The sequence below is a fragment of the Leptonychotes weddellii genome, unplaced genomic scaffold, assembly GCF_054177405.1.
Source record: "Leptonychotes weddellii isolate Sample4059 unplaced genomic scaffold, ASM5417740v2 HiC_scaffold_279, whole genome shotgun sequence".
Taxonomy (NCBI): domain Eukaryota; kingdom Metazoa; phylum Chordata; class Mammalia; order Carnivora; family Phocidae; genus Leptonychotes; species Leptonychotes weddellii.
Window position 1 is genome coordinate 1 of NW_027872919.1, and position 4,725 is coordinate 4,725.

Sequence of the window (4,725 nt, forward strand, 5' to 3'; positions counted from 1 at the left end):
TCTCCTAATGTCCTCCATGTTATTCCTTATGTTCCACAAATAAGTGAAACCATATGGTAATTGACTTTCTCTGCTTGACTTATTTCGCTTAGCATAATCTCCTCCACTCCCCGCCATGTTGATGTAAAAGCTGGGTATTCATCTTTTCTGATGGCTGAGTGATATTCCATTGTATATATGGACCACATCTTCTTTATCCATTCATCAGACCCTGTTGAGCTTGACTCTAGTCTGGCACGGTGAAGAGACATGAGAGGTGTAGAATAAGTGGGAGGCCCCCGGCACCCCTCTGTCCCCGCGAGGGGGCGGGGCGGGGTCTGCAGGCCTTGCGGCTGCTGGTGAAATACCAGTACTCTTATCGTTTTTCCACTGACCCGGTGAGGCGGGGGGCGGGGGGGGGTAGCGAGCCCCGAGGTGCTCTCGCTTCTGGCGCCAAGCGCCCAGCCAATGCCGCCGGGCGCGACCCGCTCCGGGGACAGTGCCAGGTGGGGAGTTTGGGGCGGTACACCTGTCAAACGGTAACACAGGTGTCCTAAGACGAGCTCAGGGAGGACAGAAACCTCCCAAGGAGCAGAAGGGTGAAAGCTCGCTTGATCTTGATTTTCAGTACGAATACAGACCGTGAAAGGAGGGCCTCACGATCCTTCTGACCTTTTGGGTTTTAAGCAGGAGGTGTCAGAAAAGTTACCACAGGGGTAACTGGCTTGTGGCGGCCAAGCGTTCATAGCGACGTCGCTTTTTGATCCTTCCATGTCAGCTCTTCTATCATTGTGAAGCAGAATTCACCAAGCCTTGGATTGTTCACCCACTAATAGGGAAGTGAGCTGGGCTTAGACCGTGGTGAGACAGGTTAGTTTTACCCTACTGATGATGTGTTGTTGCCATGGTAATCCTGCTCAGTAGGAGAGGAACGGCAGGTTCAGACATTTGATGGACGTGCTTGGCTGAGGAGCCAATGGGGCGAAGCTACCATCTGTGGGATTATGACTGAACGCCTCTAAGTCAGAATCCCGCCCAGGCCCAACTATAGGGCAGCGCCGGGGGGCCTCAGTTGGCCTCGGATCGCCGGCCCCCCACCGTCCCCACCCGCAGCCGCCTTGCTCGCCCTGCGTGGCGGGGCATGCCCCGCCTCGAGTAGGGACCGGGGTCCGCTGCAGAGAGCCCCTCGCCTGGGAAAGGGGCCGCGGCCGGAAAGGGGGCCGACCCCTCGCCCCTCACGCAACGCACGTTCCTGGGGAACCTGGTGCTAAACCATTCCTAGACGACCTGCTTCTGGGTCGGGTTTTCGGACCTAGCAGAGCAGCTCCCTCCCTGCGATTTATTGAAAGTCAGCCCTCGACACCACGGTTTGTCCGAGTCCCCGCCGTCCCGCCGCCCCTGCCCAGGCGGGAGCCGGGGGCGGCGGGTGTAGGGGGGGCTCGCAGCCTCCCCCACCCGTCCTTCAACCTCTCGCGGGCCCGCTTCCCAGGTTCCCCCCCTCCCTCGGCCGCTCCCTGCTGCGGGGGAGCGGCTTGGCGGCGGGCCTCGCGCGCCTTCCGCGGGGCCGGGCCGGGCCGGCCGGCGGGGAGAGGCGCCCGTCCCATCTTTCGAGGTGTGTGGGGGGAGGGCCCGAGCCGCGGGGAGCGGCGGAAGGTGGGGCACACCGCCAGCGCGTCTACGCGCGTTGGGGTGGCCGGCACGCCGGCCCCTCTCCCGCCTCGCCGGGCCCTCGGCCCCGGGCTGGGATGGGGAAGGAGGGGGAAGCCGGTGGGGTCGCGGCCGCCTGGCGCGCAAGGGTGTCGTCGGGGGGCGGCCACGCGGGCCCCTTTCTCAGGGGGGAACCCGAGGCCGGAGGGCGGCCGGCGCGTGCTTGCGCTGGGCACACGCCCTTGCGCTCCTTTTCCCTCCCGGTGGAGGGGTCGACCAGCATTCCGGTCGGCCCCGCGGCGGGCGGGACTTAGCCTGCGCCTGGGGAGCCGGGGTCGACCAGCAGTCCAGTCGACGGGGGGGGGGGGGGCCTGAGCCTTGAGCCTCGGGCCTCGGGCCACGGGCTGGGGTGCCCGGGTCGACCAGCCCTCCGGTCAGCCCCGCCAGGATTCCCTTTTTAAATAAGTTTGAAGGTGTCCTCTCCAATTTTTCTCACCAAAGCTTTGTAGTTTTGATTGTACAAATCTTTTTGGTTAAATTTATTTCTAAGTATTTCATTGTTGTTGGTGCTGTTCTGAATGGGTTAGCTTTGTTTTTTGTTTTTTTTTCCCATGATATTTTGTTCTTAGCATATGGAAACACCACTGATTTCTGCATGTTGATTTTACATCCTGCAACTTTACACTGAATTCATTGATTACTTCCAACAGTTTTCTGGTTGGGTCTTTAGGATTTTCTATATTTCTTCTGCAAAAAAACCCCCTATAATTTTACTTTTTTAAACATATGCTTATGAGAATCTGTTGGTCAGAGGATTACAGAACATTGCGGTTTTGCTGCTGAATGAACTAGGAAAAGTTATATAGCTGGTACGTGAAAGATGAGGGCAAATGAGAGCTGTCAGAGGGAGCAGGACATGTATTTGGCCGCACACAGTAGAGACCATACCTGGTGGACTTAGTAGGTGCCTAAGTTTAATAAGATTCTGGGTTATCTTCTTGTATTTAGGAATGGGTTGGCCTGGGTTCCGCTTAGGTATGGAGACTATTCCTTGGGTTTCTTTCTTTCTTTTTTTTCAATTTAAGTTTAAGTTTAAATTTTATTTTTATTCTTTATTTTTAAATTTTTATTTATTTATTTAAAATTATTATGTTCAATTAGCTGGCTAATTATTCCTTGTTTCTTGACTAACACAGAGCTTCTCTCTGGCTGGAGAACCTGGGTGGACCTCAGGGCCTTCAGAGCAGCTTGGGTTACCACTCAGAAATTCTCCCCTAGGCCACTCGGCCCTGCCAAGCGAACACTAATCCAACCCCTGTAAGAAATACCAGGCCATCCACAGAACAACACTAAGTGACTCACTGAGCATGCTCAACACCTCTTCTGTGACTAAGTCACCATCCCTAGGTCTGGTACAACCGTGGAACCAGCAGTGCCATGAGCAGCCTGGCCTTTTATGCTGTGGTGTAATTTCCAAGGGAACAGAGAGGAGATACTACCAAAGAAATTCTCACAAAAAGAGCCAGTATGCTTCATTTGAGTAGCTGACTTACTATCAGGAACAAGCAAGTCATGTGGCATTTAGGTTGACTCTAGGTGGAATAAAATGGCCCTCATCAATGGGGGAACTCATGGTAAACACAAAATCCCAAAGGTATTTTGAAATAGTCCAGATCCCAGTGGAAATTTCTGTTCCACTGTGCCCAGAAATATATTAATACTTAAGGATCCCATATCCATATTTTTCATCCTGAAATATTACCACAGTAATTATGCAGGATACAGCAATAGAAAATTAACCCATGTGTCTGATTCTAGAACAATATACTGGCCAGGTGTGCGGCAATTATCCAGAGAAAGGTATTTAAAGGGGCATATCCGTCTTTTGCCAAACATCGCTCAGAGTTCTGTGATGATCCATATTGCTACGTCAGCATTCTGCACCTTCCTGTTCTTCCCAAGGAAACCAAATGCCTTTCTATTGCCAGCCTCCCCTCCGTCAGTGACTGTGACAATTCAGAGTGTCCTTCCTTACCCTTGAAACAAGAAGAGGTTGACATAATTGTAGCTCTTGGTGAGGAAGTTTCCAAGGACTCGTGTTGGATAGCCACAACGGATTTGGTAGGCAGACAACCCGAAGTAAACACATTTCACAAAGTACCAAAGCTGAGCAACCAGGTTCTGGCTGAACTTCCTAAAATGTAAAAACACAGAAAAGTGAAATACTGGAATATTCTTCTGGTACAACAGCACACCAGTTTAGGATTAAAATAAAAGAAAAGCCTAACTGTCCCTCTGGTGCTTAGAGTCCATTCAGCCAATTGTAAGGAATCCTCTGTACATAGTAGATTACTTCAAAGGCAAAAAGTAGGGTAAGAAAATCTAATAATTAAAAAAAAATTATAAATGGTGCCTCCTATGTATTAGTGCGTAATTCAGTTGTTTAGGTCATAATTAAACTAATTTATTTTTAAGCAAATTTACTAATATTTTCTCACAATGTGAAAGATGCTGCTACCATGATCCAAATTAAAGCTCATCAAAAAATGCATTGTTTTACTTCAAAGGACCCATAATTTGGAAGATGTAGGAGAGAGTATTCTGAGAAGAATTCCCTCCTCCCTACTTTTTTTTTTTTGCTATACATCTACAAAGATATGTCATGGATTAACAGTTTCAACACCCAGATTTGAGTTCCAGTTGTGTTTACAAGCTATAGCATTTGTTCATCAAGACATCATGCTCAAGACATCCGTGGCTTTATTTGAAGATTTTCCCTACCTCTGAAAATCTATGATTTCATGTGTCTCCAGCAATAGAGACCATAGTCCCTTCTCCTGGCGAATAATTAATGAAGAGACCCACAGTGCTGGACAGTTCATAAATGCTAGCATAAATTGGAGGAAAAACTTGGTGGAGCTAAATTTCACACCAGAATAAAAATCTGGAACACACTTTCAAAGGATGGTGAGCCACAGGACCATTTTTAACTTTGGATAAATGCAGAACTCTGCAAGAGTCTTAAACATGGTCAATACATTTTTAAAAGGAAATAAAAAATAAGACTTATGACTCAGCAAGACCTAGCTATCATCTTCC

The 4,725-nt window shown here is 49.7% G+C and overlaps 1 pseudogene; it reads left to right on the plus strand.

The window, feature by feature from the left end:
• Positions 1–1,352, plus strand: LOC145719007 (28S ribosomal RNA; annotated as a pseudogene; the record flags this gene model as incomplete).
• Positions 1,353–4,725: the final 3,373 nt, after the last annotated feature.